This window comes from Haemaphysalis longicornis, unplaced genomic scaffold, assembly GCF_048455015.1.
Source record: "Haemaphysalis longicornis isolate Haplotype H1 unplaced genomic scaffold, Haemaphysalis longicornis Haplotype H1 scaffold_1, whole genome shotgun sequence".
Lineage (NCBI taxonomy): Eukaryota > Metazoa > Arthropoda > Arachnida > Ixodida > Ixodidae > Haemaphysalis > Haemaphysalis longicornis.
This window is the reverse complement of record NW_027526203.1, coordinates 295084209-295096731: the sequence shown is the minus strand read 5'-3', so window position 1 is coordinate 295096731 and position 12523 is coordinate 295084209.

Here is a 12523-nt window from a genome sequence, read left to right as displayed (position 1 = left end):
AGACGGTCAGTGCTGCTTTCCTGTGTCGTAAATCGATAGCCCTTCTCCTACCATTCTATAGGCTCTGCTGCCGTGCCTGCCATCTCCGCGCTTCACACGTAAGCTATGATATAACAGAAGAATCGAATAAATTGATGTGAGAGTCGAGTAATCCGCCGCGGTTGGACTGGTGGTGTATCAAGAAAAAATTCTCATCGGACCACTTGTAAGTCCAAACTCTCACATAATAGGAGTAGAATGGACAGTCGAACGTATTGGTCGAAGCTCATGGGATAAACAGGCCGAAACGACGAAGTCACTGTCGTCCTGGGCCTTTTTTTTTTTTCGGTATACCTTCGCCATTTTGTGTTGTGTCTATATCGAATCATAAGTATGTTATAATATTTGACGAATGACTTATTTTATTTACATTGCAAACGGCGCAATAGCGAAGTGGCCAGAAGCAAGCGAAGTGGCAATTGAAGAAAGGGTTTACTTGCGCAGCTACTCATAACTAAGAAGAAAGGTTTCAACGGCCTTGAATGCAAAAGGGGCATTTGAAAATTAGGTTTAATAACCCATATGATTCCTTCCTTTGCAAAGTGATCAGAATAGCTGGTCTTGTATTCTACGCTGAAGAGAGAGAGAAGGCTCTTTATTAGAGGAGAAAGCCGAGATGTTTGCCGGAATTTGGGCACCGACATGCTACTCGGCGGGGAAAGGGGGAAAGGGGGAAAGGGGGAAAGAAAAGGCCCGATAGAGTACAGGGCAGAAGAAAGAGGAAGAAAGAGAATAAAATAAAAGAGAAAAATAACAAAAAGATGACGTTCAGTTCGTGTCAGTAGTGTGATTGAAAAGTATGTTTTTTTTTTTTAACTCTAAATCACTGCAATGACACCAATCCTGTCCAGATAGCCGAACAACGCCAACAGTACTTCACGTTGAGCTCGTGGGGATGACCATGGACCAAGGAGGGCTTTCAAGGTAATTGGTCCTGGGATGAGGCGCTGTAGTTCCTTCTCAAGATTGCACCTTGCGTTGATATATGCAGGGCATACCAACAGCAGATGCTCCACGGTTTCCAACGATCCGCAGTTGTCGCAGTAAGGGTTTTTCGTGATACCAAGCCGAAAAAGGTATGACTTCGTAAGCGCTGCGTTGAGGCGAAGTCGGTGGTATAGCGTCTCTAATCGGCGCGGAAGTACCTCCGGCAGCCTCATCTTGAGCTCAGGGTCTATGTGGCGCAGGAAGGCATGGTGGTGATCTGGAAGGGACCAGAGACGGTTCCGTTCCATTAAAACGAGCGCCTTCGCCGTAGTTGCGGCATCACGCTTAGTGAAGAAAATCTTCCTCACATTGCGCATATCCAGGCCCCTGCGAGCAGCTTCATCCACCTTCTCATTACCTACAACACCACAGTGACCGGGAATCCACTGAAACGTTATACGGTGTCCAGCGTCGTTGGCAAGGTGGTGCAGGTATGTGATGTCACGAGAGGCATGTTAATGAATGGTGAAGCAGTCGCTGCGTTGTAGGCTTTGGAGAGCCGCCTTCGAGTCCGTGAAAACAGCCCATGGCTTTGGCCGCTGGCGTAAAATGTAGCGCATAGCTTCCTTGATGGCGTGAAGCTCGGTGGTCATAGATGATGTAGCACGCTCGAGGCGATTGGAGAACGTGTGGCCAGTAGAGGGAATAAATATTCCGGAGGAACTGCGCTCAGATGTGCAAGCGCCATCTGTGAAGATGTGGTTTGTGTCAGAGTACATCCAGCTGATATGGTGAAGTGTTAATTGCAGGAGTCCACTTTGAGGCATGCTCTTTTTGGAGTCAATTCCGGGGATGCTGCATCTGATATGTAGGGACGAAAGGGTCCAGGGTGGGAAATTGGATGGCATTGCTTTTGGTGCCTGGGAGGGAACGGAAAGGTTTAGTGTCTTGAGTGCTTGCCCGAAACTCGAATTACCATTTTCAGCCATGCGTGTTACCGTATGGATTTTGGCGTGCAGATGATGGCGCAGATGAATTCGCACAGTTTCCTGTAGTCGAATCACGTCCAAAGGTAGGCAGCCAGCTTCAGCGATCGTATACCCAAGCACGACGACCCTTTCGGGAGGCCGAGGCAGATGCGGAGGCAGTTGTTTCTGGCCGCATCTAGCTGCTGTCTGCTTGTGGGCGGAAGCTTCTGAAGGACAGGGAGGCTGTAACGCAGTACACCATCGGCATAGGTTTTGCAGAGCAGTACCATAGAGCGACAGTCAGTGCCCCAGCGACTGCCAGCGAAATACCCGAGGATTTTTGACATTCCGGTTATTTTTGTACGTAGTTTTTTCACTTCCGGAGCGCAGGAAAGATTTCGGTCTATTAAGATTCCGAGGAATCTTTGGGTTCGCACATATTGTAGGGTGCGGCCTCCGAGAACCAGTGGATATCGCTTCATGTGCCTCTCGCATCATCATGTGCATAATTAAAGGGACCCTGCAACACTCTTTGTGCAGTGCAAGTAAACCTGCGCGACGTTTAGATTACACTGCCAGGAATACCTGAGCCAAATATTACACGTGCACGTCAAGCGGTAAGTGCGCAAATAGCCGCGAAAGACGCGGAAGAACCAACCACGCTCTCTTCAATTCTCCTCATTATGCACCCCTGGCATGGGCTAAACGACGTCATTTGGGTCATGGCTGTCCTATTGGCTGTCGCTGGTCAACTTCGCAGCTTATTTCTCGCATTTCCTGTGACGATCCGCCGTCGTCGGCGCTGTGTACAAACCTCTTCTACGTCTGAACCTGTACGCATAGTTTTGGTGTTTATTTTGTGTTTTGAGTGTGCGCGGAGTTTGAGTGATGGACTCAATACTCACCTTTCAACGAGACCATTCGACAACAAATGTTTATTGCTTCAAAAACGCCCTACCAGCCTGAGCGCTTGCTTGCGAGCAGGCAGCCTTGCCTGCTTTTTTGTGGCACCGGACCGAAAATAGACCCCTCCACGTTGCGGAGAAAAGGGGAAAACTTCCCGGCATGTGGTATATCGAAGGCCACCGAAGAGAACACCGCGAGCCGCTTTCTCCGGGAGAGAGCGCGCAGCTTTCGTAGCGTTGTCCGTGGTCGAGTTGAGAGGGAATAATTATGCGCGATTTCTCATCGCGCGTAGTTTCGGTGAACGGATTTTCATAATTCTTGAGGGAGGAGATTGCTTGGACAATAGACTTTACGCCATAATACATTTCCAGTAGTCGATGGTAAGTGTTGCAGGGTCCCTTTAAAGGGTACGTGAAGACAAAATACAAGTTTATTTTATTCGAAAGATTCCATGTTCCATAGTGCCCCGAGAGCTTGTCCGTAAGCAAACTATGCTTTATTCACTGCGAAATTATTCAATTTAAGCTAAAACTTTGATTCTCGCGCCAAAACGTGTGTTTGAACGACGTGTGCAATGACATCGTAAGAACAAATATTTCAGCTAAGCTTGGTTTGGAGCGGAGACTTGCTTACTGTTAGTCAATCTAGATGGCGTTACCACACCGCGGCAAGGCGTTTTCTGCCTTTGGTTTGTTTGTGACCGCATTTAAACCTCTCTTGTTTTTGTTCATGGAGAAAATAATTGTTTCGTGAAACATGGTGCTCGTTCGACAAATATGGTCACGTTAGACAACATCGCTTGCGTCAATCGGCCAGTGTCGTCTGAGACAACCCCAAAACCTCACAGTGCTGTGTATCTAAACGAAGCGTAGTGGACGCAGTACCAACAGCAGTACGCATCGGTACTTCTATGTTTACGTGTGCTTTCGTAACTCCCACGGATAGTCCCACCATTCTTACTGATATAAAAAGAATGTGCCCTAAATTTAATCGCAAATAGCTCGTTCGGCAACCTTATAAGTTCTGCCTAATTTGCGTTTGCCTTTTCCGGCCTCCGCCAATCGCAGAGCTGGCTGGTATGACATCATAGGTTCCGTTGCAGGAAATGAGCTAGTGGGTCGTATGGCCATTCCCTTTTTTTCCTAATTATATAGCTTATTTTAGCGAAGTTTACGTTAAAAGTGGTGTCAGCATAATTCCAACGAGGCAATCTTTCGAATGAACCAAACTTGCATTTTGTCTTCATGGCACCTTTAAGGGGACAGATACCGCTGTAACCAGGCGCTTTGCTACTGATCTCTAGGTCACGCATTCCATGCTCGTCTGCGACAGGCGTGTTTCTGACGGAGGCGGAACAAAAACGAAAGTTTACTTGGCATGCCCTTCAAGGATTTGAAGTTTGGCCATTGGGTACATGCATGTTCATGGTTATTGGGCAGCTCCAAAGCACAAGACCACAGAAAGAGCTGACACTGCAGTCACTACGTTGCTTTTTCTTCTGCTGCCGAATATCCGTGAACAGGTTACACGGCGTTTGTGACCCGTTATTCTTGGGTCCTCTAAATTATTCCACGCCGACCCACGCCAGCCGGAAGGGTGTTGCTTTGGTGCGTTAAACACTGATTTAGATTTTTTCTATACGCAACTTACTTACTAGAGATCATGGTCAAATTTTGATTGATTGATTGATTGATTGATTGATTGATTGATTGATTGATTGATTGATTGATTGATTGATTGATTGATTGATTGATTGATTGATTGATTGATTGATTGGGTAATTAGCTAATAATTAACTGATTCATTTTTGTATTTGTTTTACATGTGGACAATTGAAAATTTCTTTGTTAATCCGAAACTCTGCTAGCGTACATGCGCGTTAGTGAATTTGCAACGTAGATACTTAAGGGGGAAACGCGCGTTAGAGTTGAAACTATATTCGAAATCATTTCTTTGGTTCTCCTTGGCTTGTATCGGAATGACCAATCGCTGCGCCCAACAAGGTGGGAAATTACGCGAATAATAAGACCAGACATATGATTACACCAAAAAAATGTGATTTGGGATGAGATATCAAACAATGGGAAAAGTCATGCTTGCCTTGAACAACGCATTTACCTTCTTCACTTCCCTTACAAAGGTGAGTGAATGAAACACTTTATCAAACGAGAGACCATGAAGGCCTGGAAGGAGCATGGATGAGGGGAAAAGGAGAAGGTCACAGCTCGCACAATGAACACAGTTGCAGTCTTGGGGGTCCTAATCACAAAATTAAGACGTTTAAGTCACTCAGGGGAACCAAAATGCACAGTTCACACTGAAATGTACAGTTCACGCTGTAGACAATGCGGTTCACACTGAAGACAGTGCACGCTGCAGACAGTTCACCCTGTAGACAGAACGGGGTAGTCGACCAGACCATTACACCAATTTGTAAAGACCGTTGTCAAGGACGTACTGGGTGATTACTTCTAGTGTGGTGGGATTGTCACGGGCCCGACTAATATGCTCCTGTTCAGTCGCAGGGGCGGCACCTACTGTTAAAAGCTGGTGGCGGTTGCGGTCGAATAATGGACACAGCCAAATTAAGTGGTAAAGATTTGGTGTGCCTTCACGACTGGTGTAGTCGTGAAGGCACACCACGAGCAGGATCCTATAGGCGCGATTCGGATCCTGCTGGAGCTGCCCACTTATGAATAATGTGGAGGTAAGGTGGGGAGGTGGGTGTACGCTGCATTCGCATACACTTTATTGGCTAATACTTCTCCCGGACGCGACAAGCGCTTTAGATGGGTTTGGCGACGGAAGCAACCGGCTGCTGCTTACGTCACGCTAAACCCGAAGTGTAAGACCTACACCACACTGGTGGTGAAACGGGAATCATAACACGCACTCTTAAAAAAACGCCCGTAAATATACTCCTGACAACGAACCTCAACGGTAAATAATTGAGATCAATTGGCCCAAGTAGTTCAACAAGGAAGCCCAGCGTACCATTTGACGCGAAACATGTCTGCGCTGTTATATTAGCGCAATGCAAGCCGGAGGTTTTGCATTGCTAGATATAAGGGTCTCGATGAACTCGACACGATGCACAATCTGCATTCAGCTAACAGGTCCACAAAGCTTCTGGCCTACCAAACACTACTTCTATCAAAGATACAATATGCAGAACTAATTTGGAACCCCCATCAGTCGTATCTCGTGAACAAACTGCACGCACTTCAAAATAAAGAGCCGTTCCCAGGAACTACGCACCAACATCAAGAATAACAGGAATGACAAAAAAAGAGAAAATTCCTAAATTTGCTGCCTCTGAAACATCGTCGGCTTCATAGTCTTTAATCGGTTTTTTTTATTGGCTATACCACAGCCAGTCTTCTTTCGCCGTCTCGTACATAAAACCCGCTCGTCGCGTTTTTTATCTTCTTGCTCATGCATTAAAATTCCCGCCATTATTCACGCGTACTAACCAATTTTTCTTCCACCACTCGTACTTGGTATTCGTCACTGGAATCAGCTCCCAGGTAACATCGTCACCCTCATCAACCACGACTCATTCATCAAAAAGTTACAATTAGTCCTCAATGTATAAATTGTATAAACAATTTTTCAATGGTTGTGTCATTTTCGAACCTGTGCGTAGGCTTGTTGGAACTGGATAACTATGTACCCCTTTTTGTGTATCCTTATTGTGTAACTATGCAGTTCGAGTTGAATGTGTTCAGCTATTTCCATGACGGTTGCTGTTTTTTGTTATAATTCCTCTTGAATTTTTCACCCCACCCCCACGTTGCCCATAAGGGCCATTAGGGTAAATGAACTTGAAAAACAAAAAATGTCCTGACTTAAAGCGCGCTGCCGAGCCAACGCACCTTAGAACCGCGCTCAAGGACACACAATGGCTGCGTGATATAATGATTTCAAGGTTGCACGCTGTGTTAATGCGTAGTGAAAACGGCGAAAGGGATGGTTAATGCATGTCGGAATGAATTCTAAGGTGGCAGAGCGCTGGGAAGGAGGATCGTATGTCGGCTGCGTTGACAGCATCACGTATTATTTCCTGTGGGCATGTAACGACCTTGTGTGCGGGTTTCAGCTTGTTACCTCTATATAAGTAGAGCCTTTGATCAAGACGCAGCAACGCTTGCACAACATATGCGGGTGAATTCGAATGTGGCTGGTCGCGTGCAGGAACACCTACGAATAAATCAGCTGGCCCTCACTGAGAAGCGTGGATCTATGTGCTGCTTTGCGCCGTGTAGCTTTCTGAACACATTGCTACTGCCATTCTGTGAAGTTTTTTCGAGGAGCTCAACCATTGTCAAAAGACGTGAAGGGAACTGTGGCTTTAGCTGAATGCACTCAATAAAAAGTGCCCAATAAGTGTAGTGAGCGCAGTCGTTTAACGAACGGAAGAGGTCTCGTATAAAATATTTGCTCATGGTAGTACAGTAATCCCTCGTTATAACGAAGTCAGCGGGACGGCGAAAAATTTTGTTATTAGCGTTATTTCGGTATAAGCGATCACTCGAGAAAAGCTAAAGTAGTCAAACTTTATTTGCGCCACAACTAAGAAAAATCAAAACACAATGCATTCATTGAAGCAAAACTTTATTCAGGTGCAAAACAGGCAGTGAGCTTTGGCTGTTTCATGTTCTTGGAGGGCGCGAGCAACCCCTTCTCCAATTTCACCAAGCAGTGACTGTAGAGCGAATGAGGAGGAAAAGGCAGTGGCCCCTTTAGAGGGGAGGTGGGGGGGCGAGGTGCGGGCGTCGCGGAACGCTACGCGAGTTTCGCGCTGGAAAGCGTCGCAAATTCCGTGCCTTGAGTCCGAGGTTGTTTTTTTGAGCTCAAACAACAACGACTAATGCTAATTGTGGGTACACAGCGCCATCATGAAAACTGACCGGTTTTGCACTAGGGTTTCGCATGATCACTGGGCATTTTTTTTTCCGAGGTGGGCAGCCGCGAAGTTTGCAAAACAAAAGTTTTCCGGCGCCTCGCTGCCAACGACACTGCTAATTCTACGCTTCGAGTGTCAGTGTTCGAGCACCGTCGCGTCCACGCCATTGACCAATTTCTAAGAACAAAATTCAGCCACCCTACCACGCATTTGGAACATTTTTCTAAAGTTGGATGGCGCCAATCGACCATGACCTGCTCGGGAAAATCGCCGGGAAACACCAGCTTGCTAACCCGACATGTTGACCGCCTGACTCGCCGCTGGGTCGCCGACGCTCAGCGACGCCTCCGCTGGCAACTTCGCTCTAAGCGGGTCCAGCTCTTCGTGCGCTTCGAGTAATGCGGCTTAAAATGCGTGCGTTTGGGTTGGGAACCAGAAGGAATTTCGAATAAAGCGATATTTCGATTAAAGCGATTTCGCTATAACGAGGGATTACTGTATATATGTAGCCCATTTCAGAAACACCGCCCGCGTCACAAAATGCGGTAGAATCGCATTCGCTCCTGTTCAAAAGATGAGCAGGGGTTGGGTCAGGCTCGATTGATACCACTTTTGTTAGAACATTAACAGCGGAGCTGTTTTACAAACGGTTAGCTCGCCGTTGCAGTAAAAAATACCAAGAAAAGGCCGAACGCTCGTGAGCGCGTGCCTCGTGGCGACCGCCGAGCGTCCTCGACACACGCAGAGGCTTCAGCAAAAAGAAAAAAAAAAACTGGCAAAAATCCCGGGGTGCAAGAAAATGCCGAGCGCTCGTGAGCGCGTGCCTCGCGGCGACTGCCGAGTATAGTCCCAGGCTCGCGCAGTGGCTTTAGGAAGAAAAAAACTCGAGCGCTGTCGTCAAGCGATACCGCGCATGGAAGAGGAAGAGGAATAAGCATTAATTGAGCAAAAAGACGGGAGTAAGGGGTGGTGGTCAGGTTTATACGTCCAGGAGGCCGCGAGCCTTTGCTTATTCCAGGGCTCGTTGCACCAGGGCTTTTTGGCGCTCCGGTGCCGAGCTGGTCAGCGCAGTCCCCAATCCTCGCGGGAAGGTGAGTGGACTGGGTCAGGGTTGCGTGGGCAGGAAAAGACGAGGTGATAAGTTGGGAAAGGACTATTGCAGTACGGGCAGTTGTAGGGATATATGGTGTGGTTGTAAAAGGTTTCAGTTTGTAGTCTGCGGTAGATATATGCTAGTAGTTAGATAATTTTTGGTTGAGGGAGGAGGGGGGGGGGGTTGTAATGTGACAAGAGTGAGCTGTAGCTGTTGTCGAGGGGAGCCAGGTGGGTAGGTTCACGGGCCGTGCCTCCCAGGATAGCTTGCGTTGAAAACGGGAATGCCCGGCAGTTGAGTTCTCGGGCGACATGTAAAAAAAAAATTGTGGCTGATTCCTCGGTAATAGGAACCGGTAAAACACGAAAGTGAAATGTGCAGCGAAATCTGCAGCTGAGCATGATTTGCGGGTCGGCGGCTGTCTTGTCGGTGTGCTTGGCGAGCGACGTCCTGCTGGCGGGTCGCTTCGGTAAAGGTGTACTGGCGTCATTTCCGTGACGGATATGACTTCAGTGAAATCTTGGTGTATCCCGGCATAAAACACTGTCCTGTTAAAATATAAAACCCGACATCTAACAACCCAAAGTATAGCCTACTCTTTAGTACTAAAGGTTGCTTCCCCGCAAGAAGACCTTGTGTGCAGAGGTTACACTTTACAGGCTGCTTCTTCGTTGAACTGGCGTCACTTGCGTGACGGATGTGACGTAAGTGAAATCTTCGTGAATCGCGGAATAAAACACTTTCGTGTTAAAAAAAAAAAAAACTCCAGCCCTAATGCTAAAGCTGAATAGACACCCTGCTTGGATGAGGTCACCGGGGCCGTGACCTGTCCATTATGGATAATAGGAGACATGGCTACGAGTGTTCCACTCCTTCCCGATACGACTTGCAGATCTCGCCACTGCTGCCTCGAGTCGATGACGAAGAGCTGGTGGAAGTCTGCAGCGCTGAGGATGACTCTGCATCCACCACTCGCCGCGAAGAAGACGACGACCTCTTCGATGCTTGTGACGACGATTACTAGCACTGCAACTATGCAAATATACAATAATACGGAACTTAACTACGTGTTCGGCAATGCGCAACTACAATAGCTTCGCCATTCAAATCTTGCGCGTGAGTGCAAGCTTACCTGAATTTTTTTGCGAGAATCGCCGACGGAAATAACCTAATTCCCGCAAGAACGTCCGGCGGGGCTCCAAAAGGCTCTACATGGGTGGTACACACAACGGTTGTTCCCCCCCCCCCCCTCTCCTCCCCGTTTTTCTTTTTTTTTTTTTTTGTGAACGAGAGAAGATCAAATCGTTCCGAACGTATGGGCGGTATAGCCCATATGTGACATTTTTGAACATTTAGATATAATAATTAATCACGTTAACTATTTATTGGTATTTGTGTTGCAATCAGATACCGCATGTTTTCCTCATTTAGCGCTAACCATATGAAATTTTAATTAACTTGCGTAAACTGGTGGCTTCAGAGAAGCTAAATACATCAGTCGAAAATTTATAGTAAGGATGTAGTGCATGAAGCAGTTGAAGAAACAGTGAATGCTAATTGCTGCGTAGTAAAGCTAGCAGTATGAATATAATTAGTATGAATTGAGAATAGGGCAAGCAAAAAAAAAGAGATTTTTAGTGATTGGTCTTTAAATGCAACAAACGTTTTCCACAGCTATAATTCTACCTCATGTATCCGACGGCAAAACCTTCTGCAGCAAATTGCAGGCAAACAGGCAAATACTTTTGTTTCCGGAGCATTTTTACCAACACTAGCGTGTACACGCATTAGAATTTCAACACGGCTGCTTTTCGCACGTAATAAAGTATTGCACCTTCGGGGTCATGTCCTTTTATTATACTGCTCGGCCGCAGGCTTAACACCGAACTTTAAGGAAATCCCGTAGTTCATCTTCACCGCAATGCACTTATCCCCGCAGTTTGCGGGGATAAATTGGTCGCAGTTAGCACAGGACCGGGATAATTGGAGATTAATGGGAGAGGCCTTTGCCCTGCAGAGGGCGTAGACAGGCTGATGATGACGACGATGGTGATGGCGATGATGATGATGATGATGATGATGACAGATAGATGTAACTTTATTAGGGAAAGGGCGGGCTCAGAGGCCTATAAGGATAGTAGGGCGGGAAAGGAGGGGGGTAAAATTAAGTCCGGCTCAGAATGTCAGCCTTGCGTGCGAAGTCCCAGAGGGAACGCAGGACTCGGGCTGAAGAAGAAGTTGAAGAAGTAGTTCAATGATAATCCCCTTCCGCACATATCGAATGATCGCTAGAATGCCCCCACATACCAGTAAGACGGGTCGAGACTGCGGACGCGCTGAGGCCAATAAAGTTGGTGCGATGACGAGCATCGGTATTTCTTCCGGGGCAGATGGTAAACAAACTTTTGGCCGCGTGAGGCTGAGTTCGCGTTGGCCTGACCGCATGCGGAAAAGTCTTCTCCGATGCGCAGGTTGCTGCTTGCACAGAAGCGTGGCCACTGCGTGGCCCAACTTGCGTTCGCGCAGCAGTCGAGCCAGCGGAGGAGCGGCCGACTGTGTCGCAGGTCCCAGCGGCCGCAGGGCCAGTGGCGGACGCGAAAGCGTTGCCCGAGGCGCTTTTCCCAGCGCGCGTATCCTCCCGTCTTGAGGCCACACCGCCGGGAGCAAATATTTGTGCAGCAAACGACTGGGCCAGTCAGTACGGGTGGCAACGCTGCCGCTGCTCAGACGGCGAGGCAATATTTGCCGCGTGACGACCCATCCGCCGACGTGTGCGTTCGATTGGCCTCCGGCCTGTAGCGGCGTAGTTTGTGTGCGCTCCGACACCGGCTCCCTGTGCTCGAGTCCCGGCCGGGCGTGTGTTGTGAGAGAGCATTAGCGCCGTTTGGGCGCCGCCGAGGAAGCACAAAAGGCGTGAAAAGCAAAGAAGCAGCGCTTCGCTGCAACGCTGGCGCGCAGCACCATGCGAGCATGCGGAGAGTACCAATCACAAGCAGCCGGATATTGTCGCCGCCTCACCCCATGAGCATTCGGGAAGACATCCGTAATTGGGCAGAACTGTATTCTGCAGAGGAGGCACTGAATCGAGACATGAATGAATAGAATCGCACTGAAGCTAGTTTTTATGCGACGTCTCTTTATTCATTCATTCCTCATACGAGCAATCTACTCTTTGTGCCTTCGTGGCTTGTACAGATCTCTCCCTAAAAAACAAAAAAAAAAAAAACACGCAAAAACCTATAAATACGAACTGGCAAGGTACACCGCGAAAAATCCATTGAATATGCTTTGAAGTGCACATCCTGTCCTTCATTTTTATTTTGTTATCTTTTCGCGCTTTAATTACCAGGTTTCTGTCAGCCACGACTTTTATACCTTGCCTCCCAAAAAAATGCACGCTCTTAAAAAGATCTGCGTGAGGCAAACAAATATTTGTATTGTTAACTGCCCGAGTGAACACTAGTCGGGTTTGCACAAAACAGATAAATATTTCTGGAGCCACAATATTATCGAAAGCATATAACCACTTCCCAAAAGTCATAGCGACGGGAGTCCTTCTCACGTCAAGGGCGCTCGGCAGTTCTCAGAAGAGATCCTCGAGCATTCACCAACTCCTTCATTCGTACGGAAGGGAACATAAAGTGCTCATCCGCTTCTTCTAAACGACAGGCCTGGATCAAAGAC